The 25,179-nt window shown below is 40.3% G+C and overlaps 1 long non-coding RNA gene across 2 annotated transcripts in view; it reads left to right on the forward strand.

The window, feature by feature from the left end:
• Nucleotides 1–723: 723 nt before the first annotated feature.
• Nucleotides 724–25,179, forward strand: part of LOC130602170 (uncharacterized) — a 41,881-nt gene continuing 17,425 nt past the window's right edge. For both annotated transcript variants that reach the window (XR_008972838.1, XR_008972839.1), the window contains exons 1-3: nt 724–875; nt 18,239–18,329; nt 21,775–21,895. This is a non-coding gene — a long non-coding RNA (uncharacterized LOC130602170). The remainder of the gene's footprint in view (nt 876–18,238; nt 18,330–21,774; nt 21,896–25,179) is intronic.

The raw sequence follows: 25,179 nt of genomic DNA on the forward strand, positions 1-25,179 counted from the left end.
CACTGGTCCCAAATCAGGCATTGGTATAGCAATCGTAATCTGAAACAAGACATCAGCCTGAGTGAGTTTGTGAGGTTTTGTGTGTGGGTTTAAAAGAAAGAAAAGTGCTGGGATCCAGGAATGATTAAAGGAAGTTAATCTAGAAATGCTGCCATGCAGCATTCCAAATAAGAGGAGAGGACTGATTCAGCCTGTGCAGTTTGTATGCAAATTGATCGTGCACAGGGAGATTGTTTTTGACAACTTGACTCCAGCAACGCTGCAAGGCACCTAGAATGGTCCTACTTTCTATTTTCTCCAGCTCCTCATATTCCTTGAGGTCTTGATAATGAAAGACTCCTGTCCAAACTAAATGTAGCTCATGTTGACAGGGACAGCAAATACACATGGTAGCTTTCATGGTTCTCTGTGAAATCTTTTGACTTTTTTCATGCCTTTTCCATAGGGCAAGCTGTTAAACAACATATGATTTCTGTTACCTGTGTTGAGATTTCAGCAGTAGGATTACAAAAGATATGCAGGTCTTTAGAAAAAAACCATTCAGAAAATGGTGTTTGAATGCTCTTTGGACTCTCTTTAGGCTTCAAAGGAACTGCAACACTTTCTCCTTAACCTCAGTAATTGCTGCTTAACCAAAGAAAAAGAAAAAAAAAAAAAAGCAGATTTTAAAAAGAAATCGTGCAATCTAGAAACATACTTTCCATCTGTGTATTGCGGCTGAAATCCAAAATAGGCCAGCTGGTCATAGCACAGCTCACATATTCACGGTATCTATCCTCTGAATAAGTCATTTCATCATAAACAGTGGAAAGCAAAAAGTGGAGCCTTAGCTTCTCTGATTTTCTCCCTGTATTTGACACTCAAAGGACTGGCAGGTACTAAAAGATTCCTCTTTGATGTTAAATTTGATACCGTCATTGCATTTTACTTGCTGCTCAAATATGTCTTTTTAAAACTGTGTGATCCAGGATGTGGAGTGGAATGTTTGTTGTGGCAAATGCCTCTCTTCATTGGAGCAGTTTGGTCTGGCAGTGTTCCCAGTTTGCTGTAGATTTAGCAAGTAAGTTGTGCACAATCCCTTGATTTTTGTTCTTGCTTTTTGTGGCACTCTCTCTATATCTTGAGACCTCCTGGAGTTTTACAGTAGTGTCTTTCAGCATATACATTTTACATCTAATCAACAGGGACTGATCCCAGCAGACTAGAAATTCCTCTTTAAGTAGTGGGAAATCTCTCTTCCCCTCTGTATTATTGATTTTGCTTTGTGCATAGAGGCTGCAACCCTCCCCACTCCTTCCCAGGGCTGGAATGTTTTAAACCAGCGATTGCCACTCTGTGCTGAATCCTTTTAGATAGAAGACAAGAGATGATGTTATGTAGAGGAGGAGAAACAAATGGCAAAACCCACGGTAACAGCACCCAAGGACCATGATGTTAGTCATTGTAGTCTTTTGAGGTGATCTAAAACAGTTCTGATCAGATGCAATGGATATAGAGCCAATGACCAAGCTTCATATGAAACATAACCGGTGAAGGAAATATGGACATGGAAGGGGAAACTCCTGCAGTTATGAAAGGTTCTCAGGCTTTGACTAGCAGTCTGTAGGTGTGGAGGCACCAGACTATATGAAAATGTATAAGGGTTTTGGCACTGCTTAAGTTCTTCCTGTCTTTTGTAGTTTGGGGAGGCCTCCCCATCTGTCTCGGTGGCCCTCCACTGAACTTGCCGCAGTCTGTTGAAGTCTTTCTTGCACAGAGGAGAATTATGTTGAATGCACATAAAAACTAGACCAAATGACAGCTGAACTTACGGTTTGGTGCTTTATTATTTTATCTGGTTTTACATTCTTAAAGTATGAATCTAGACAGAGTGTGTTTAAAGTACCTTGTCTACATAATGGTCAGTCTTTTGGATAAATCAGTGATGGAAAGCATGAGGCTAAAGTCTGTATCCTCAGCAAGCGGATATTAGGTTTGGAGTGGGAACATATGCAAAAGAATGGCTGCATTCATAAATGTAACCAAAACCCCTGCTGTACATACAATGCAGTTTCCATGCACAGTCAGTCATGCACACCTGTATTATATCTCCATGGCTAAATAAGTGTAAGCACAGCCTTACTTCAGGCTCTCAGGAAAATACTACTATGCTTTGTAATTGCAGCTGTGTGCTAATATGATGCCTCCTCCCCATTAGCAATTGTTTTGTACTTGTAATCGTATGTCCTTTTCTGTACTCCTTAAAGAACATCAGCTTAATCCAATTTTGCTTTTTCTTTAATGACAAAATGTCTCATTTGGCTATTAGTTACAAAAGTGCACTTACTAGACACAAGTTTACTAACATTACAGAATCATTTAGGGAAAAGGGAACTTCTATAGGTCCCCAGTCCGACACCTAACTCAGAGCAGGACCATCTCCAAAGTTACAGTAGGTTGTTTAGAGCATTGTCCAATGAGTATATGAATATCTCCAAGGACTGAGACTCTACATCTTCTCTGGGCTACCTAACCCAGGGTTTTACTGCTCTCATCATGCAGCTCTAGCTGGAGTTTCTGTTGTTGCAACTGGCGTTCATTGCCTTTTTCCCTATTACTTTGCATCTCCGAAAAGACTCTATCTGTCTTCTCTATACTACCCATATCTTGGGTGGCTATAGAGATAACATGTATGGTAGCTTGGAAAAACTTGGTTCTTAATGAACCCTGTAGGTCCTACTGTAAATCTGAAAGGATTCCCTCTCCTTCCAAGTGGCTATGAAGTGGGTTTTTCTCTGTGAAAATTATCACAGTTGTTCGATCCTTTGGGCTATGCCTGTCCACGGCATTTGTTCTCAACTCTGGTGTGTGTATTGGAGTGTGTCCTGCTTGTTTCACCTGCATGGATATGCCCTGTGCTAGTTCTAATGTGAAAACTAGAGAAGTCTATGAGATTGTGACATAAATTTTCACACAGGGTTGGTAGTGATAAAAGACAATTGATCCCTGAGATAGGATTCAAGATTTCAGTCTCTCTGGAATGAAAGTGGAGCACAGGTCTGTGTGTTTTCTCCCAGCTCTCCAGTCTCCCTCTGTGGCCTGGCTCACACTGCATGTGTTCAATCCTCTCTTACCTTCATGGCAAGATACGTGCCACATGCACCTCCTATCAGGATGAACAGCTCTATGCAAATGAATTTCACTGCTTTTGATGAGATCAGGTGGACTGCTCAAGAAAAGCTGGCAGTCTTTACATATGTACTTGGACAGTGTTATATACAATGTATTTTGCTTCCTACCCTAGAAATTGTTTATTCAAATCTGGTTTTGTGTGAGTGGCTCAGGCATAAACACTTGTTGTCACTCAAGCAGGATTAAGTGTGGTTTATATCCTTCCAGATTTGTTTATTTGTGGTGTGGTTCCATCCTTAGAGATGCCTGATTGTTGAGATTTGTGCTAATTCTTTGCCTACTCATATACTTAGCTTTACTCAGTTAAGTAATACTGCCAAAGTTTAGCACGAGCCTGTTAGACTGAGGTCTGCCTCTGTATTAACTTACTGTAATGAAAATGTAAAATAACCGCAGCAAACCCCTATTCTAACTACATATACAATCAAATATGCCCTTAAGTAATTGGAACTGTAGGATAGAAAGCAAAACATTGCAAATCGTACTGGTTTGCAATAATTCATAATCCTTTAAGCATATAAATCCACCAGACAGCTTCAAAGTGCAATTTCTGCCACCAGCTATGTTCAAAATACACTTACATACTTCGTACTAAACTATAGCATCAAGCAACAAGCTATGCTCTAGGGATAGTGTAGAGCCCCTATCACTCCTCTGCCAGTCCTGGGAGCTGTCATGTCTTAGGGAGGCAGAGTGCCTCCAGAGCTGCTCTTGCATCACTATTAATTAGGGAGCAGTTTGCACTCCTTTCTGCATCTTGTCAGCTTTAGTGGCTGGTGTGCAGGATGAGATAGTTTCGTCCCCTTAGTGTATGCCATAAGAACTGCTACAGTGGGTTAGATTGGAAGTTCAGCCAGCCCAACACGCATTTTCTGACAGTGGCCTGCAGCAGATGTTTAGAGAAAGAGAAGCAGAACAAGGCAATTACAGAGAGATACATTCCAGTGGTTTGCTGAGAAACCAGGAATGTGGAGGCTGCTTGAGCCAGATATTGTCTCTACACTTTAGCATATGATAGCTGTATAGGCTGCCAGTGAACTTGTTTTAATCTCCCTTTGAATTATTTTTACTCTTCCTGCCTCCCCAATATCCAATGGCAATATATGCCATAATGATTCTCTGATGTGTGAAAAAGTTATTTCTTCTGCTGTCTTTAAACCTACCACCTGCTAACTTCACTGGATATTTTCTCTCCCCGCTCACCCTCTCATTCTTGCACTATGAGAAAAAAAGCACTCTAGCCCAGTGTTCAGCAACACCCTTAGCTGGAAACAGTCCCCTCCTGAGCACTGCTTACACAAGGGGTGCCAGCAAGGAAAAGGATATTTTTTTGCCCAGGTTTTGCTCAAATGCATCAAAACCAGAAGGATACTATCTGGCAGTCACCTCCAACAATCCCCTTGTATCGAGGAGTAGAGAAGGCTCACCTACATAGATTTTTGCCACAGATAATGGCAAACATGGGGGTAGATATACCTTTCTGTACCAAGAACAGCAAACACCTTCTAGTGAAATCAAAGCATAGTTCTTACAGACTTGTTCTAAAGGAGAATGTGAAGGGGATGTTTTTACTTTAAGAAATGCCCTTTCAATTGAAACATCTGTGTAAAATTCATTACATTGTTTTCTTTCAAAAAGAAATGACAGTTCGGTTCAAAGCTTTGGAATTATACTTAGATTTTTCTTTAGGGGAATGTTTTGTTTCATTTTGAAATTAAGTTTACTGGAGTTTAATTTTAAAGAAAACAAAGAAAATGAATAAAAATGCAGTGAAAGCAAGAAAGCCTGCCTTGCCTACCACTGTGAGCTGCTTCTGATAAAAAATGCTCCTCATCAAAATAACAAGCCCCTTCCACCTTCTCTAATATGAAGAATTAGATCTGTTTAGAAAAGTGCTAGAGACTGTCTTTAAAATGGTCTTTGGCAGGCTGTGTGTGCTGCACAGCCCAGACCTTCGATCTGATAATTATGATCAAAGTTACATTTTACTCTATTTGCATATTTTAAAACAGATTCCAGGTAGCTAATTGCAAGAGAACAAGAGAAGGGTATTTACAGAGCTGCATTTCATGCTTTCCTCACATTTATGTTGCATTGGGTCAGAGTTTTCCACAACTAAAAGAGCCAACTGAACAACAATCCCTATTCACAGTATGAAAAGAGATACTACAAAAATTAGTGTCTTCTAATGCCTTATTTGACATTTCTCCTTATTATTTAATTATTTAGTTCCAGGACAGACACAGTGAAGTAAAATAGGTATTAATACGGCTAACAGACTATCGGAGACTTTGTGGGTGCAGGAAGTAGATTCTGGGAAGCAATGGCTGAATATTCTTGGTAAAGATCTTTCTAGCAACTGATCAGTATTTATTTTAGGAGATGTCTGAAATATATGTGTTATCAATAAACTGCAAAGAAGTGTTCTCCTGCAAGTCAATGTGATTGCCAAAAGACTACTACTACGTAAATTAAAATCTGCTAATTGTTTAGTGTTGCCAAATGTTTAACTGGCCTCTGAAACTTGGCATACACAATGAAAATTAGTTACCAAATGGATAAAACAATAGCAGCTATGAAGGAAATTTGATCTTGTTCTCTGAAGTTGTGTGCTGAGATGGAGTGCTATGCTGCCGCTGTATCATGCTGGATGAGCTGGGTGAGCGGTGAGATGCCCAGTACACAAAGGTAGCTGTGGGAGGTGCAGAGACCTATAGCATTGCAGCTTGGCTCAGTGGGTCTGGGCTTAGTGAAGGAGCACACATTAGAAAGTGTAGCAGCAGTAACAGCACAACAGTTTTCATGATGTGAAGCCTCTGTATGCTGGTGCACAAGTATCAGCTGAAGGGTAGGGTCTGATTGGGAGAAATTTCTAGTGATACTTGTGTCCATCATGATGTCTTGGTCTTTGAATTTATCAGTCTTTGGTGGCTTCTGAGGGATGGTAGATTCTGAAGTCAGGTGCTTTGTTTAACTGCCTGGAGTTAGACGGGATAATTCTGGGTCACAGGTGAGACTGGGTCTATATGTTGGCTTTCTGGCTCCAGCCAATCCTGCCCAGCCTTAGATGGCGACATCTAAGATTCCCTTTGGGGATTCTCAGCATTTTAGCTCGTAATTCATTTAATTCTAAAGAAATGGTGCAATAGCACCCCTTTTCTTTCCACAGGCTAAAAGAAAAACCTAGATAACTGGTTCAGGTGTGTGTAAAAATATCTGCAAGTTAGGTGGGACCAGGTGTTCATTTACAATTTCTGTGGATAGGGACCATTATGAACTTCTGAATGCACACACTGTTCTGGCTGTGTGTCAAAGATTTGGTATGATGTTGCTCTAAAATATTCATGCTTGGTTTCTTTGATCTGGCTGTGGAAAGCTCAGCACAGGAACCAAGCCTGGCAGAAGCAAAAGGATGGTTAGGCTTATAACAATACTTCCACTTGACTACATTTGACCTTCCAGAGGTCCCTCTTCCCTTATACCTACATATAATATAGGCATTACATGTAATACCTATATTATGTTGTTAATAAAACCATTGCAACTCCAAGCTCCCTTCCACAGAAATGGAACAGAAACAGAGATGATGGTAGGCATCCCCAGTGTTCATTGTTTGCGCAGGTTTTGTTTTCAAAGCCAGAGAAGAAGTGTGAGGCCTGAGGGCCTTGCTAGGACTAACTCCTACATCATCCTCTGCAGCCTTTCTTTGCAGGTACTGAATAGCCACAGAATTACAGTAGTTTTCTGGTAAGTGACCACTGGAGTGACCACTGAATATGCATCCTGCTACCTAAACGTGTAGTTAAACTCTATTTATAAAATCCCTTCCTATTTTCAGCACAGCCTTCTGTACAGCCCTCTGCAAGATGAACTAATCTTCTCAAGCTGTTGACGTACTTTAAAGAAGAAAAATATACTATTGCTTCCCATGCCAAAAAATATTCATTACCATCTCTGAAGTATGAATGAAATCACTTAATCTTCCAATCATTAAGCTCCTCCCTAACTTTTCTAATTGCTGATTTTAATGTGATTAAAAACAGGTACCATGCATCTGCTAACACGTTTGCACAGGACACGCAGAACTGTTTCAATTGGACTTTGCTGCTGGGGGTACAATGCTGTTTATTGGTATGCAACAGTGTTCAGCTCGAAGACGTTTCATGCTCATCTCAAGAAGTGACTTCTTCAAGAACATTAGGATTCCAAGTGGATGATTTTATATGCGATTTATCTGCTCACAGTCTATGGACAAAACAACCCCCAAGGTCTTTCCAAACTGCCCTGTGGTTACGCCCCAAAATACATTTCATGTGCCATGTGTAATTCAAATACGCCCAAAAGGACTCTGAGACCAAGAAGCGAGTTCTGATTGAAAGAATTCCTCAGGGGAATATTTGTTGCTAAGAAGTGGCTGGATGCAACGGAGATTAATAATCCCAGTATAAAATACTTTTCCTTGCTCTTTCATTCCACTCATTTATTTAGAACATATGCCAGGGACCATTAATGTTTAAAAGAGCCTCTGCCGATACCCGTGTACAATGTTCTAGTAAGATGGACCCAAAGTTGTAAGTGTGGTCTTCTGACAGAGCAGATAGGTATATTTACATCATTGATTTTATTCCCTTCTTTCTTCCACGTGTCCTCTCTATAAAGTGCACAAGCTTTTTCCCAAACACCCTTAACAGATGTAAGATGGACCTTACAACATATAAGCTTTTATTCTTGACTTTATAGTCTGGAAATGGGGAGAAGGGGATTTCTGTGGTATAATTTACCCAGAATATTTTACATAGCTTCATTAGGATGAGGTAAATTCACCCTGGAAATGCCTCTTTAAAGTTTAGGTGACTGATAGAGGTATGGATGTGTGAAGCTAGGAAGGGTGAATCCCAATGTGCTCTTGAGATAGCTTGCTTATTTTGGGAAGTGAGAGGTTGCATGTCTGCTGAGTTACTGTGTTGTTTCACTACTAATGCAAAGTGACAGTACAGGATATAGGGACAGTATCCTGTATTCCTGGTGTCTCAGCTGACACTCGCATTAAAGATGTTGTGCTAGAACTGGTCTTACTTAGAGACCAGCATGGGGCCCCCTTCCACTACTGTTTCTATACAGCTCCCCCTGCCCCTTCCTTGACTCAGTTAAAGGCAAACAGGACTGCAGTTCTGCTTGCACATTAAGAAAGAGAAAATACATAGCAGACTATACCAATCCTTTAACAAAATAAAGCAAAGTTTTCCAGCTCATTGCTATTCTTTTACTCCTTTGAGTACACATAACTACAGAAAGAGCAACTGTATAATTTGACCCCTTTTGAAAATGAAAGTAAGGAAAAAGTGAAATGTAGTTTCACTGAAACATGAAGATTGCAATTAAAATGAGACATTTTGTACAACTGTGAGGAGAAAGCAGCTCTTAAAATTACAATGACAATCCTTGAGCCAGATCCAGTACTTGGGTGATTGTTTTAATTAGGACTGACATATATTTGTTTCTAGATGTTTCAGGGCGTAGGGAAGAAGAGAGATCTTGGCAGAAAGTGTATGTATCAGGAGGCACCTGATGCTATTGAGCCTGAAGCAATCCTCCCCCAAACTCTTCAGGATGTCATTGAAATACACAGATGTAATAATTTGAAGTTCCTTAAGGAATTGATGTTGCAGTAATTAGACAACTCGTTACATCAAGAAATAAGGAAATAAGACTGACAGAAGTAAAAATGAACACACTGATAATTTAGCAATGTGTGAACTAACAGAATTGTAAGAACTGCCTTTCTGAGAGGAGAAGTGCCTAGGAGAGAATCAGCAGACCCATTGACCCATGGGCTGATCTGTCCATCCAAGTACTAGTAAAGAAAAAGAGGTCAAACCAGGATACACAGTCACTGCCTAACCTAGCAGTTTGCTCAACCCCTTGCTCCTAGGCCTCCATCCTCCCCAGCCAGTTGTCAAAATTTGTCCAACGGTGTCCCATTGCAAATGGAGAGTATCATGTGTGAGACCTCTAGAACCAGACTTTGTCATGTCCTCCCAGACAAGTTGATAGAGTTTTTCCTGATTTCAGATAACTGAACCAGGGCTTCAAGTTGTCTACATTGACACCTTTCCTTGAATGAAGATGCCCATGGAGTGTGCTCATTCCATTGTGGAGCTGATTCTCCCTTCTGCTACTTTTTTGAGCTCTGCATATATTACTTGCTAGGTCTTCTAATGCACCATTTCAGTCTTTTCATCCAAAAATCGCCCTGGTTAATATTCTATTATTCATTCTAATATCTGTTATGTCAATTATTAAACAAACTTTTTCCTCAGGGAAACCTTGGTGGTAATAACATAAGAGGCAGAGAGGTATTGTTTACATGTCAGTAAATATTTTGAGAGCTATGGTGAAACTAAACTTTAAGACATGACATTTTGCATTATAGCAGAAAACTTCACCATGTACAAAGTGCTTAACTGTTGTCTTTACAGATGATGTGGTGCTCAACAAAAGCTTTGAACAATAAAAATAAATTACTAGCACATGCTACTTGGCAATTTCTCTGCCACTTAAGAGAAGAAACTGAGTAATTTCTATGTTCCTCCCGGTATCTTTGCCGACTTTCTTGAGCCTCTTAATAACTGTGCAATTTATTTGAATTATCTTCAGATTCACTCTGGCAATGCAGTCCTCAGATGCCATTTCAAGTTTCCTGCTGCATGAGAATACTCTTCATCTCCTCCCTTTCTGATCCCAAATCTTCACTTCTTGTATCCTTTGCCTGTGAAGAGCTGTCACCAGTTTTGCTGAGGACTTGCATCACTCTACAGGAAGAGAAGATGTTATGAGGTCCCCGGATAGCCCAGGTCTTATGACTGGACATTAACCTGAAGCCAAACTTACTTGGTCAAAAGGGACCAGAAGTAATTTGTGAAATCTCCTTGACACCCACACATAAATGGAAACTAGAGCTAGTGAAGTCGGTTTTGGTTATGGTTTGGGGGGGGGGGGGAGGTGTTTGATGGTGGTTTAGTTTTGTGTGTTGTTGGTTTTTTTTCTTCATTAATAGAGCATGTCCTGTGAAAAATTTCTTGGAAATCTTTTCAACAAATTACTACCTTTTCCCACAAAGTGCCTTAATTCAAAAGAGGGGGTGAGAATTTGTCATGCTGATGTTCTTCCTTTTTTTGCCTTTTGCTTTTCCCCACACTAGTCAGGTTCTAGTCTTCGGCAGTGAAAATGCAAAAAACACCCCAAGTACAGAGATGGAAAACTATTAGCGAAACAAGAACAAGCCCAAGGAATAGTAGTGACCTGCTGTCCTGAGCAGCAGTTGAACAGAGCTCATCTCAAGGTGAGATGAGGCGCTGCCCATTCTTCCATTGTCCTTGCTGACATCCTACCACCGCTTCTGTTCCTGACACAGGGCACGGGCAGGAAATATGCTCCTGAGGTGTCAGAGGCAGCAAAAGCTCCATTGTCCCCAGAGCCTGAACACTGCCTCTTTGGAAAAAGAAGCGCTCATCACCAGGCAGGCTGCTGTTCAGCACTGCTGTTTCTGAGACTGATTTCAGGCTGAAGCAGCCCCTTGGTGCTGGGACCCAGCTCTCCCTCAGAGGTGCGCTGGGGAAGGCGTGTGAGGGAGTTTGCACAGCTGCTGTCCATCCTGTAAAGGCCTGACCCAGGAGCCAGAAAACTGGTCAATTCGAGGCTTGTCATTGACTCCAATGGGCTGCAAATGAGCTCCAGAGTGAATAAAGAGTTTCAGTTCCTGAAGCTGCTCATCTGGCACCTTTCACCAGAAAGGGGCCAATTTTACAGTTTTAAGTAAATAAAGTTTAAAGTAAACAAAGCTGTTTTTCACCAAAACTCTGGATTCTTTGTATGTGAAGAAGTGGAAGCTGCTATTGGCTCTGAGGAAAACTGACTGATAAAAGGAGCAAAAAACGAGGCTTGTGAATGAAGAAAGTTGTATGACACATTGCTTCTCTCCTAAATCACGCAAAGCAGCCTGCTGCAGTAATACCTGAGCTAACTCTAAATCTGAGAAGCATTATAGCCCTGTCAGCATGGCACTCTGCCTGAGCCACATATCTTGTACCTGATGTAGTTACACTGCTTCTAGGACACAAGCTAGTATCTATACAGTACTGTACTGTGCTGGTGTGACCAGCCGTTGCTTGTTAATGCTCTGCAGGTACCTAACTTCATGTCTTAGTGCATGCTAGCACACATACCTATCCCAATTTGGTGCCATACTGTAAAATTTAAATCTGTTTAAAACCCACATACAGATATTCGATTGTCTGGAGAATTCAGCAAATAGCCATTTGAGCAGCTAAACTGATGGGTTGTTTTCTGGCTTTGGTTGGTTTGTTTGTTTTAATTGAAGTGAAATGGTGCACTAACATCACTAAATCAGCCTAAATTCACCTTTTTGGATGAAGTCACACCAAATACACAGCCTACTTCAAAGAACCACGTTGCTGCATTTACACTGTGCAGAGTAGAAAGACTGATATCTGGATTTCTTTGGGACATTCCTCGTGTTCTCCTTGTGATTCCATCATAAAAAAGGTGCAAAAGGGAGTTATAACTAATCATTTGGAATTTCCCTTTCTTTTTACTGCAGTACGTTAAGTATTTAGTAAATAGTCTGGAAGGAGACTCCTTCAAAGATTTTCATTACTTAACACCTACTGTTTAAAGAACTATTACTAAACTGTTGTAATAGTACAAGCTGAAGGGATATCACATATTCCAACTTTCTTTTTTTCCACTCCCTTCCCCTCACCCCATTCATTCTCCCTTTTCTAGCCAGAAAACCTCAAAGCCCAGAATTCCTCCAAAAACACAACTCTGGTAATAATCAGAATGTTGATTTTCTGACAAATGCCATCTGCTGATTTCTTTTTTTTCTCCCCCAAAAGACAAGATTTTGGATACGTCTAGTAAGTACTTTAGCTTCTTCTACTTTGTGGTACCAAAATAATCACCATGGCAACTCTTTAAGGGCAGTCTTCCAAACAGATTTATTGTGAATGCAAGAACTCAACAGCACTCTCTAGCAAGAAACAAGACGGCATCTATTGTGGGTTATTTTGGTACAATGCTTGAATGATGACTAATAGACATAGGCATGTCTGAACTTTTTCACTTATCCCTAATAGTTTAACTTGCCATATTTATAGGTGGTGGACGATGCAAAGGGGAGGGAGAATAGGGGAGAGGAGGGAGAAGCAATCAGTATTAAGCTTACACAGCTTATGTTGTAATTGCCTTTCCTGAATACATTTTGTGCGGCCCCTGATTGCTGTAAGACAAGAATACCAGAGAAACAGCACAAATACTAGAACAATGATACACTAGATTAGAAGGAGGTTAGATTTCGTTTAGGATAACTAATGCAGCTTTTGGCATATCATTTTTCCCTTTTCCATCTCTTCTTATTTCTTCTTTCTTAGCAAAGCAATGAAAGTAAAGGAGATCGCCAAAACTATTCTTTGTCATTCTGGAAATGAGAAAAAAAAGAAAATAAGAAGAAAGAAAAAAAAAAAAAGAGAAGGTCTGTTCTGCAGGCTGTGAGGAAGACAAACCAGGACAAATGCTAAATTATTAATCCTTAACAGTCATGCTAGTATTGTCCAGGTATCTTCTTTTTGGCTCAGGTGTTGGTTGGAGTTAGGAGATATAATCTGTACATAAACTAGAATTTTGGAAACCAGCCAGCATTGCTGTGTTATGTAGTTGTGTAAGAGGTTATATATGGTTCTTGCTTTGCATTTGGCAAATGGTTCTCACTTAAACATTCATTTAGCATGATTACTTAAGTGAACCATATAAGGCTATTCCTTGGAGCTGCAAAATTAACTTGTTACAGTGATGCACTATGCCAAAAGCTAATTTAGGCTCTACTTAGGAATTTATAGCATTTATTTACCATGCCATTTGAATAAGGCAACTTTGCTGACAACTCTTAGCTGACCACAACTTTCATATCATGCTGCATCTCATCTAACACTCCCAGATTTTTGTTTTTCTGTTATGACTATCATCCCGTTATCCTTACTGCAAAGGAAGAAGACAAGAAACACTGTGCACAAGCAGAAGCACACTGAACCCTGTGAAAATTTTCCTTTTGTGCATGGATGAGGGGAGGACTTAGTGTTTAGGGGAGTTTTGCTTTAATTCAGTTGAGCACTGAAAGAAATAAGAAGGATCTTTCCCGCCTTCACCTCTGATTTGAGAAGATCAGAGGCACAAAACAGGGACTTTTTTCCTATTTTTGTCAATTCAGCCAGAAGAGAATGTTAAAAATGCTGAAGTACCCCCTGCCTGCAGCATCATGCTTGGAGATAACATCCTGAGGATGATAATTAATGTATACCTGCGTTCTGCAGCAGGTACTCATCCTCGGGTGTAAGGTATCCCACAGGTTTTGTTTTGGGGCTTTCCCAGCCTCAGCTACATTGCAAATTGCTTATGAACTGAAACACGAGGTAAAGCAGATATACTGATGCAGTGAAGCAAGTTCTGCAATCACTGGAAACTCAGGAGATTTCCTTGAAAGTAGGGAGTGAATAGAGGTAGGGGAAAGCATTGATGTCTCTTTCTTTTCAGTCAAGTCAAAAGTTTGCTCACTGGCTTATGTTCAGTCCAATAAGCACATGCAGATCCAGGAGAGCTCTCTCCAGTCAGGTTACTGTACTCCTTATTTGTCTCAGAGAGACTGAGATCAAAATCTGTCCTGTCGTCTCTTTGTACATCTTTTTCTCTGCAACCAGCCTTTGTGCAGAAAGCTCCCTGTGTTGCTCTTCGGTACTAGTTTCAGCTTTCTCCTCAATCCCAGCTCTTTTTCTCTTTAGCACCGTAACGATTCTCAAACACTCCTTCTTTTGTCCATTTTTTAAACAAGAAGAAAAATAATGAAGGGAAAAATTAATTTATGTCTCATTGTAGATACTAATTGCAGAATGCGTTGTTTTTCTTTTCTCCCTTTTCTTCCCTTTGCTGACGCACATGCTCTATAATAAGCTCTGTTACTTGGAGCCTGTAAGCCTCTATAGTAAGCTGAAACTGCCACTATATTTACTCACTTTCCACATTTAGACAAAGGCTATTTATAACCAGAGTTCTATTTGCGGGGGCTGCCAACGTCACTTAATGTTCACATGCATCTTGGGCATCATATGCTTGTTATTTTTATTTACTGTGCCTATGCCAGGTCTCCTTTTTTTGGGGGAAGAAAGAATGAGAATGCTTCTTTAGGCCAGGTCTTGAAAGCTCTTTTGTGCAACAGCAGATAGACAGATAAGCACAAAAAAAAGCAACTCGGTGGTAGATTTGGCAAACCTGCTTTTTAATGGCTGGCATCATTTTTCTCCCGGTTTAGTTGCAAGGCTGTGTTCTTAGTCCCACTGCATTTACTAAAGGTGAAGATGCTTGAAAGGTATATTAATTATTCTGGTGTTTCCTGGAGGAGGCATCAGTTCATGTTGTGTGATGATGGATGCAGGGATCAGGAAATTATTATGATTCCAGTACTGCTACCATATAGTTGAAATAGACGATTCAGTGCTTTCCTGATCCTTCTTGGAAATAGGTGCATGCTTTGGAACTTGAATGCAACAGATGTTATTTTCAGCTCATTAGTTTGTATTTTCAGTGTAAAAGTCCCCTGAAAATGCTGGAAAATACTGTGCTGCAGCCATAAATCAAGACTGCAAGCTGGGGCTCCTACGTAGTGTTTTCTGTATGGGTTTCCCTGCATTGCTCTAGTGACCTCAACTTGACCTAAGGGAATTGCCCTCTACAGAGGTTAGAAACACTGCATTCAGCTTGCTGACTCAGGACGCCTGACTCATTTGATATTGTCATCATCATATGCCCAGGATTTTGAGATACCCACATGCTTTTGTAGGGAATAGGTTATCCTCTGCACACATAATAACATCTTTATTTGCACTGAAGAACAAATTCCTGGAAAGGACTGAAGTTAGGGAGAAAGCCTTTAATGCTTTGTTGTCAGCAGGCTTTAGAGGAAAGTTTCAGCAGGAAGCTAAGTTAAGGAAGAAAGCCGAAATGGAACCTCCTAGAAGCGGATCTTGTTTAAGTTTGAAATGTTTTGGAAAGCTTACAAGTTTTTTTTGAATCTCTCTCTCTGTACTTCCTACTCTTAACACTAATTCCATTTTCAGACTGATTTCAGCATGACAGAGACTGAATAAGCTTCACACAAGTCCAGATTTATGTATGCTGATCACAACAGTAGAAAATGCTTTACATTTCCCTGTTACTAATTTTTCCAGTGTTGTTTCTTTCTCCACTACAGTGAATGCTTCCATTTAAAAAAAAAACCAACAACCCCAAAACAACCACCTTTTGGCTGCCTGTAAAGCCAAGTCAGGGTTTTAAAATCAAAACTGCTGTTTTCACATATGTACTTCCAAAGCTGGGCAGCAAAATCCCCAGTAAGTCATGGGCAGGTGTTGAGAGTCAGTGAGAACCGCACATGTTTAATGTTTTATAGGTTAATGCATTTAGTTAAGTGACTACATATGAATGAATCTACATGCCTGTCTTTATATGCTTTTATTTAAAAAACATGTCATCCTGATATTACCCTATTTGGGAGTCCTTCCGTGTGAAATCGTGTTTCTACCACTAGCCAATGCTGTTTTTTGATGGTTTACAAACTACAAACTGAAACTAAAAGCTAGAAGGGAAGCATGTCTGAAAAAGAAACCAAACCAAACCAAAACCCCAATCATAACTATGTACCTTTGATTATAAACTGTCCTGTAAAAAAACCTGCCTTTTCCAGTGCCCCTCAGTTCCTGCCAGGCCTTAGATTTACCATTAGAGAATAAACTGCTTTTAGGTCCTAAGGATCACCCCAGGCCAGCAGTATGTAGCGTCTGTGTGAGTCTCTTGCTTTGGGCATGGTTCACACTGGTGGGGCACAGTAGCAAAGCTAACTACCGATGTTAGTTACCGAGTTGAGGAATCACAGCTTAATTCTTTTGTTATAACTTCTTTAACAGGAGTGTAATTGCAAGCATTCTGTCCTGTGTGTAATGTCTCTGATATCCACGGCCACATGACAGCTAAAACTGTACAAGAAAGAACATACATAAACATCCTTCTGGAGGCAGAACCCATCTTCCCTTTGTCATGCCACAGGCATGTGATATGCACATGGCTCACAAATGACATGCCACTAATAGCTGTACATATCAGGAGCAGAGGTGAGATCATCTATGTTTTCAAGGTAAATCTGTCAGTTACCTCATACCAGTAAGAAATGAGTATATCAAAATCATGGCTCATTAACAGAGCCACTTGTTTGCTGTCACAAGTTACAAGTAGCAATAACGGCTTCAGCTGGCACTGGCATAGTTTTCAGCTATCTCCTTAAAGCTGTTTTCTCCAATGTTTTTACTGCAGTGTCCAGACAAGTTTTTTATAGCGTATGCAAAGATATGATATTTTTACGCATATATGGATGGTTCTTTCCCTGTCAGCTCTCCACAGGGGGAAGGGTGGGTGTGAACAAGCAGGGTTCGGGAAGCTTTGATAACATCCTCTCACTGCTCTGTCTGATACATTTTTCTCTGTCTCCCCAACAAGCAGCAGCAAGCTTTGTAATTCATAGTAGTACTAGACTTATTCTGCAGACACAAATGGCAGGCAGGTTACTAAAAGATAAAACAGACTCATAAGAAAGCCTATGCAGCCTACTGCCAATATATCTGACTTTCTACAGTATCAACTATTTGCACTAGGCTGTGGCAGAAGGAGACTTATCAAAAGAAAAGAGAACCTTTTTCATCTGAAGAGCTGCTGTGGAGGGGAGGAAATGGGTTAAGTATTACAAAAGTTTATGCTGACAGCCAGCCCTTGGTCTCTGCTGCTTCGCAGAGGTTTCCCTTTGATGGAAAGAATTTCAGTGGCGCAGGACAGCACCAGCTGAGGTAATAGGCTTCTGCTGCAGAAACCTTGTGCTTGCCAGTGAAAGTCAGTGCATGAGACGGGTCTGAGAACAGCAGTGGCCAGCTTCTGTTCCTCCTCATGCACTGCTCGTGCGTGAGAGCATGCTGCAGGGGTGGTGGAGGGGATTGCACTGGGAAATGCACCATATCAGGATAAACAGGAATTATTTACTCAATGCTATGATGAAGAACCTTTCTGAGGGATGACGAGCGGTCCCAGATATTGCTGTTATCCATTATGGAGAGAAGCACCAGGACAATGCTTATGGATCACTGCAATCAAACTTGAGTCTTCAAAGTAATGTTGTACTGCCTTTCCCATTGATTCTGGAATGCACTAAATCTATATACGAGTACATTGTAGCTTAATGCAAGAGTTGTCAGGAGACAACGCTCAGAACCTGCAGCACCAATTCCGTTTCATGTGACTGATCAAACTTGTCACCTTGTCAATAACATCCTTTGTTGTAAAAAGTGTTTCATGTTAAGTGTTAATATGAAATGATTTATACAATAGTTTGTGCTTTTCAAAATGTCCATTACGTCTAACCAGAGCACTCTGGGCCCAGAGCCCCAAAACTGAGCCACAGACCTAACTACCTTTTGCAAACTGTAAGCCTACGTTGTTTGAACAGGGCAAGGAAAATTGCTGGCAGGGCAGAAATATGCACACACACAATTCACCCTTGGTGCTCTGGTATAGCTGGATACATAGAGAAGTGGGGGTGGTTTATTAACTAACAAGAAATTAACAAATTAACCTGTTTTGATCCAAAAAGTTACTGGTAGACATACCAACAGACTGGAAATTTTTGGTAGATATCTACATTCACTAAAATTCCTGGGATTTTTGAAAAAAGCAGGACTAGCTTTTCTTTTTCCATTGAAATCCAGTGTTTGGTGGCTTTGAGGAAGCACTGCCATCCAGGCATATGAATTCAGAAGCCATTTTACTCAGAGAATAAGCAGTGCTTTTTCAGTTGTTGCTACACCATATTACTCGTGGCAACACTTGGCGAAGACAAAACAGGAGAGAAACATTCTCTTTAAAAATACATCCTCAGATTATTCTGTGTACCCTGTTCCAGAGATTTTAAAGAGGTATTTGAAGCAGATATGGCCTTATTTAAAATAGATCCAGATTTCACATATGACAAATGAAAGTGGTTTGGGACTGAGGTTAGTACGTTCTAAAGAAAGAGACTATTTGTACTATTTGGATTTGGACCTGCTTTGGAATATGCATGAATATTTGGATGTAGGCTTACAGGCAGGGTAAGGCAGCATGAGCTGCCTGGAAGGAAGTTGTGAATCAGGCCCTTCATTTCCAGGCATTTCCAGGCATCGCTTTTCTTCAGAAAGAGAGAGAGAGAGAGCAGGTTGGCATTCATCCCTCAGGCTTCATTCAAACCAAATTCCAGTTGCAATTTTGCCAACTCTAAGTGTTAAAAATCAGGAAATTAAAATAAATAAATAAATATATGTTGTGTATTTCTGTTTGCCGTCTGGTGTTTGAGACTTAATACGGGTTATGTTTTCAGGCTTTTCTCTGCAACCAGAAGAGATAGAACCTCTGGGGCTAAGAGGTTGAGGGCAGAATGAGACCCTCACAAAGCACTTGACTCCAACAGCAGTGCTTGAATTGAAATCCCAAATATTGGGAGATCTATACTGTAAAATCCCAAGAGTCAGAACACATTACATTTAAGCTTGTGGGAATTTTGTCGATTAAGAATTATCTAAGGACCCCAAGCATGGTTTTGTTGCATTCCATATTACTGAACATGCTCTCAATAAGAGCTAAAGAAGTCATTTTCAGAATTAGAAGCTTCACACAGAGCTTTTACTCCCTGTGTTCTCTGTATGCTGTGTGTCTGCCCCCTGGACTAGGCTATAGCATAGGAACAAGCAAGAATAAATGAGGACATTTGTTATAACCTGTGAATCCATCCAGCTCAAATCTCCTGATACATAAACAACACCAGATCCAAACATCTTGTCACATCTGCTTCGTACACCAAACAGCTGGGTGCACAGATGCTTTGGTCTGCTGGAGCATCTTAGGCTGAGTGCATTCTTCTCTATGCTTAGTTATTTGTTTTAATTGGTTTTGATGGTTTTACTTAAATTGCTTCTGATATTGCTGAAAGATAGGTACTTTTGTGGCTGATTGTGACAGCTGCCGCAAGCACATGAGAGTAACCTAAACCTATTAGTTACCATCCGTAACCTAAACCTTCTGGGTGAGAGATCACTGCGAGCAGGCCCTGAATTTAAGGACACTGACTTCAGATGCAGGAACGTTGTTCTCTGGGCTAGAAAAGACACTTCTTCATGTGTCATGAGGCCCTGCCACCAGAAAACAGTGGAAAATCACACTTACAAATGCACAAACAGCTTCTGGCAAAGGAAGTGAAAGTTGAACAGCTAAATAAAGTCTTTGTATAAATTGCGTGTAGATCATACATATAAATATACACACACAACTATATCCATATATTTTTAACAGGCACAACAGAGCATCTTGTTGATTTCTCCCTGCCCTTCCTCTCTAAACCCATTCTGTCTTGCTATCACACCATCGTATCATACCATAATTTAATTTCAAAGCTTTTCAAAGGCAGCATCAGGGCGCTCTCATTCACATGGTTAAACAGCCAGCAAGCCTATGAGGACTGGAAATAATAGATAGCATTTCTTCTGAAAGGGGAAACACCCTGTGGCTCAGTGACTCCCCACACTACTCAATCTTTTCTCAATCCATTTTGGATTCAACGGGGAAGAGCCCTTTTGCAAACAGCACCTCCTTTAACAACCTGGCATGTGTGTCAGTGCTCCAAGGGGAAGTATTGAACCCATCCAATGTTCCTCAGCTGACAAAATTAGAAACCACCACAGACCAAGATGGTCTGGATTCTGGCCAGCCTTAATTAAGTTCTATGAAGCATCACACATCTACCTCTAAAAAAGATTACGTTTATATTAAAAACTTTTGGGGGGAACAAATCACCAAAACCCCACCAGAACCTGATCCTGGTTTCTCACAGTGCAGGACAATAACCCCTAACTGCTATTTCGACCTGTGGCTGCTTCTACACGGTGCTGAGCTGTGTAGCCTGCACCATCAGCACTGATGTCCCTCACAGTGCTTCGATGGCTTTCCCTTTGGGCCATCAGTATGCAGCCTGCCTGTTGCATGCAGCTCAGGTGTCCAGGGGCTTCCCTGCCCCTGCCCGCTCCCTCCATCCCATCTTTGTTCTCCACATCCCTTTGAGAAGTTTCACCTTTGAGGATGCACCTACACAAATCCTCTGTGCCATGAGCATGTATACAGAAATGACCCAGCTGGCACAGATCCTTGCAAGCTTTCTTGCAAGCTTTCTTGCAAGCTCTGGAAACATGCTAACACTTCTTTCCTCATTCAACATGTTTATTTTAAAATCTATAAAACAAAGAGGAAGGGCATAGTGCTGGTAGGGGAGGAATTTTCCCTAACTGGTGGATCAGGGAAAGCGCTTTGTGTCTAGCACTTGTAAACCGGCAAGAGGGAATCCTGTCCTTGGTGTCACCGGCAGGACGTTGGCTCACCTCTAGTCATTCTATACTGACCGTGACATTTGCTAAGCCAAGACTTCTCTCTCACGTCTCCGAGCGCTTTCCACGAGGCACCAAATTACTCCTTTCACCTGGGAGCACCTCCCTGTCATCTATCCTGTGCTACAGTGATACTGCATCACGAGTCACTTCAGATTAATTACAATTGCTCCCTTTTTACTGAACCTTGAAGAACTGGGTATTGCTTCTCCTTCCCATGCCTTGCTGTAACAGGGAATTCACCTTCTGAGTCCAGCATAGCTATTCGATAATCTTTGGAGTTTCCTGCAGGTCTTCATAGACTTTGAGATCTTTGTAACACAAAACTGAATTTTACTTTGATGAATTTTTCATTACACTTCTTTTTAATGATCTCTGACCCAAACCATGGGAAAAAAAAAACAGTCTAGCTTCATTCAGTGCCAGAACTTGCACAAGTAAAGGGAGCATGATGTTGTCCCTTGATGTAAACAGCTGACAACTACTTTTGCATTCAGCACAGCTTGTACAATGTGTTTTTTTTAAACATCAAACAGGGCAACCACTTAATTGTTGAACTCACCGTGCTGCAGGAGCTTGTGCTATGCCACCAAATCAGAGAGGTTGATAAACATTTCTGCCTCGGGTAAATAATTTGCGACAAGAAATGTATTCCATGAACGTAGTTTCTTTTCTGCACAAGGAGTGTCTCTGGTAATGTTGCTGTTTCTTAGAGGTGGTTGTAATAAAAGCTAAAATTAACAAAATAGGCGTTACTATAGGCATTGCCAATAATCTTTCAGGAAACTAAATAAAGAATCTCAATCTATGCATATTTGTGCATGTAAGATCATAGCTTGATTTCCTCCTATTGGTCAGGGTAGTTAACCTCTATCACCCGAATAATCATGCAATTCAAACAGGAGCCTTGCAAGAATGCTAGTAAAGTGTCTCAAACATGTTCAGAAACTGTAAGCTTTTCTTTATCCTTCAAAAAGCTGTATTTTGTGAGGCTGGGATTGTGTTAAATGGCAAAATTTCTACTTCACAGGGGTTTGAGTGCCAAATAAAGGTAACGCACAAGTATGAATGTTTGCTATTTCCCACTGTGGAAAGAAGATGACTACATTTGCAGTGATGGAGGTTCAGATGGGAATGGCAGAGAACGTATGGTTGATATTATATATTATCATTTTGTGTCAAGGATTTGGAATGCCATTTTATGGGTGATGGGGTGGGCAGAAGGGTGAAGATAGAAGAGTGTTAATAAACAACCTTATTGCTTCCTACTCCTTGTAATTTGTTTGCTTTTTTTTTGCAGAAGAAACCCTCTTCGTACCTTATGTCAATCATAGCTGAGAATATGAACTATTTTTTATGTGAATAAATGAATGTGAATGTATGTGAATAAAGTAACATGCCATTTCCTATCTGGAAATTATGCATACAGTTCATATGGTGAAAATCCATTTTCTCCTTAAGCCTACACTGGTGTTTCAGATGCTGATGTTCTTGTAGAAACGAGGAAAAAACCTGCTAGTTGGAGTTGGCTTAAAGGAAAACAGTCAAGATTTGCAAGACCATCATTTGGATTGAGTGAAGTCCTTTTCCTTTTTTCATCTTTAGTTGTATTCAAACAGCCTGTCAGTTTTTAGCCTTCTTCTGAAAGTAACAGTCAACAGTCGTAGCTCTGCCATGCCCAGGGACCAGCAGCTCCGAGCCGTCTGTTGGCCGGGACGGAAACAAACCTGGGGCTGGTGTAAGTGTGAAAATTCTCAGTAGGGAAGCAGCTGTGTTTTGATCCTCCCAGAGCATCTTGGAAACTAGCAAGGGGAATGATAATTATGAAGATGATATTATAATATTCACATTTAAATATATAGGTTTTATAGTTGCTCCCTTTTCAATATGCATTTGCTTAGGCACAAAAGGTTGCATGTATACTAGCTGTGTATGCTTTGCCCCATGCCACAGTAAATATGTGAATCACATGGATTATACATCAACATAATTGTGGCAAAATAGATGTCCAGGGTAGGGTTTGGGGAAATTGTTGTTTTTTTTTTCCCTATTCCTTGGAAAGGAATCAAAATTTAGAGTTCAGTCAGTACCTACTGTTTCTGATGTGGTGGAGCACCTTGGAGCCTGCTTACTACATGGAGGATTGCTCTGAGCAGAGCTGCAAAACCCAACATATTTACGAATGGTAGAAACCTGTCTTCACAGACAATGTTGCATTGAGATAACTGAGTAATACCTGGTAAGAAGAAGGGAAATTGCACTGATTCCTGGCAGGAGAGAGAGGGTATGTCGTAGGTGCCGTAGAATATTGAATCAGATTTTAGATATCTGCTTAATTTCGTGAAGCTTCAGGGCCTAACTCATCTACTTAGAAAGTCAGTGAGGTTCACAGCTGCCTGTTGAATTAAATGAACTAAAAGCATGAATATGAGTTGCAATTTGTATGTCTATAAACAACACACATCATGTGGACAAAATAGTCAGAGGCCACAAGTAAATGTGTTGTAGGGCCTAACTTGGAGGGTGTACGGAAAAAGGGTGAATAAGAAGGGCACTCGGCTTCAGTAACTCCCAAGAAAACATTTCATGACATATCACTCAGTGGATCTACAGCTACTTGCAGAAGTAGATCTGCCCCAGTATTGCTCTCAGTTTGATTTTCCTTGGGTTTTTTGCCCTCCCAATTTTACAGTATGTTAGGTTTTGGTGCCTTAAATTTTACACCTGTTGTTTGTACACCGACTATTAAGGTGATAACACCTAGATGTGTCTGACTTTGAAAGTTTGCATTGCCATTAAGCTATTTTCCTTTCTTTTCGTGAGAGACGGACAATTAAAAACATTCCCACTATTTGTAAATTCTCCTTGTGAGGAACACAGCAGATTGCCTGGATCTTCTGCTTGTTGTTCTGGCTTCAGTTTCAGAACTGAATGCACTCCTTCTGCTCCGTCTGTTTGAGTTTTGACAATGCAAAGGATGAAGCTGGAGGAAGTCCCATATATAAGAGAGGTCTATGCTTCTGCTTTATCTCATTTTTAATTGAATTTCAGTTGGATTCTGCTCACTTTTATGTAATTCAGTGCTGGAGGATACAGAGTTTTTGCAGTACGCTTTTGCAACTAAAGTTCTTTTTAGTCACGAAATGGTAACATATAATGGGCATTATATTTAAGCACAGCTGATGCTTTCAACTAGTACTCTTTTTCTGCAAAATAAGCTATTTTGCATGCACTTAATTGCTGAAATGTATATAGAAGTGGCTAAAAACTTCACTATTGAATGCCTCTTAATTAACTGCATGTTAATTATTCATCAAGCAGAAAACAAACTAGTGCATTTCCTTCAGCTGATTATGCAGTGTGCTTTTGTAATATGCCCTTTTTTTATTGGGCAAAGGAACAAATGCTCACTTGGTTAATGTATGTTGGGCTTCCCTGCAGTGTCTCACTAAAAGCCTTTTCTCTCAATCGGATTTTCTTTACAAACTTCTGACTTGTCTTCTCAGTCTGGTTTTGTATTGTAGGTTGAAATTCAGCATTCTTGAGCTCCATTGTATTTTACAAGAGTGCCACGCTGACAAAGCCAGCACTGCAGCAAACGTTTTTATTGTCAAAAATCATTCCTGTATGCAAGCCTATCAAAACAGACGGGCTAACTTGCCTATGTAGTATCTTTATGACACTTTATGTCAATGAATTTACAAAATATGGGACTGTGTAATGAATCTTCTAGTTATTAATTAAATATTAATTGCATTCTTTTGTTGCTTCACATACTTAAAGTATTTTTCACAACATATTCTGCAATGTATTACAAATGAAGTAAGGAAGTGTATGTTTAAGTTTGCTTGTATAGCCCAGTTACACATTTCTGTCTGTATTATTAAACTAACAAACCTTTATTAACAAACAACTTTAATTGCTAAGAGCTGGTTCAAAGAACATATGCCATTATGCGCTCTTTTTATAAGCAAAATACGCAAATATAGAAAACTTTGCTCATCTTTCTGCTCTTCTTTCTGCTTTTTTAAGAGTATAGAATGAGAAAGATGAGAAAGCTCATCTTTCTGCTTTTTTAAGAGTATAGAATAACAGTTTGCAGGACTGAATACTATGAAAGACTTTGAAAATTCAGTTAGAGCACAGCATCACTAGATCATTAGAAATGAAGTTTTTGTACTGTGTTAACAGAAAACTTCTGCTGCTTTGGGGTGTTGTAACAGAGGGCAAGCTAGGCCTGCTGCCAGGGCTGGGTGGACTACATGAGTGGACCTGTGAGTGCGAAGACAGCTGTCTGCCTGGGAAATTCAGAATGTTTGCTCTGCTGGAAACATATAAGCCTAATATTTGTGACATGCAGCGTAAATTCATTACATGGAATTAATTAGTACCATTTATATGAACTACTAATTAAAAAACTGTGCAAAAATTCTAC

This window comes from Pezoporus wallicus, unplaced genomic scaffold, assembly GCF_028554395.1.
Source record: "Pezoporus wallicus isolate ANWC-B61680 ecotype Strahan unplaced genomic scaffold, APGP_CSIRO_Pwel_v1 contig_2, whole genome shotgun sequence".
Taxonomy (NCBI): Eukaryota; Metazoa; Chordata; class Aves; order Psittaciformes; family Psittacidae; genus Pezoporus; species Pezoporus wallicus.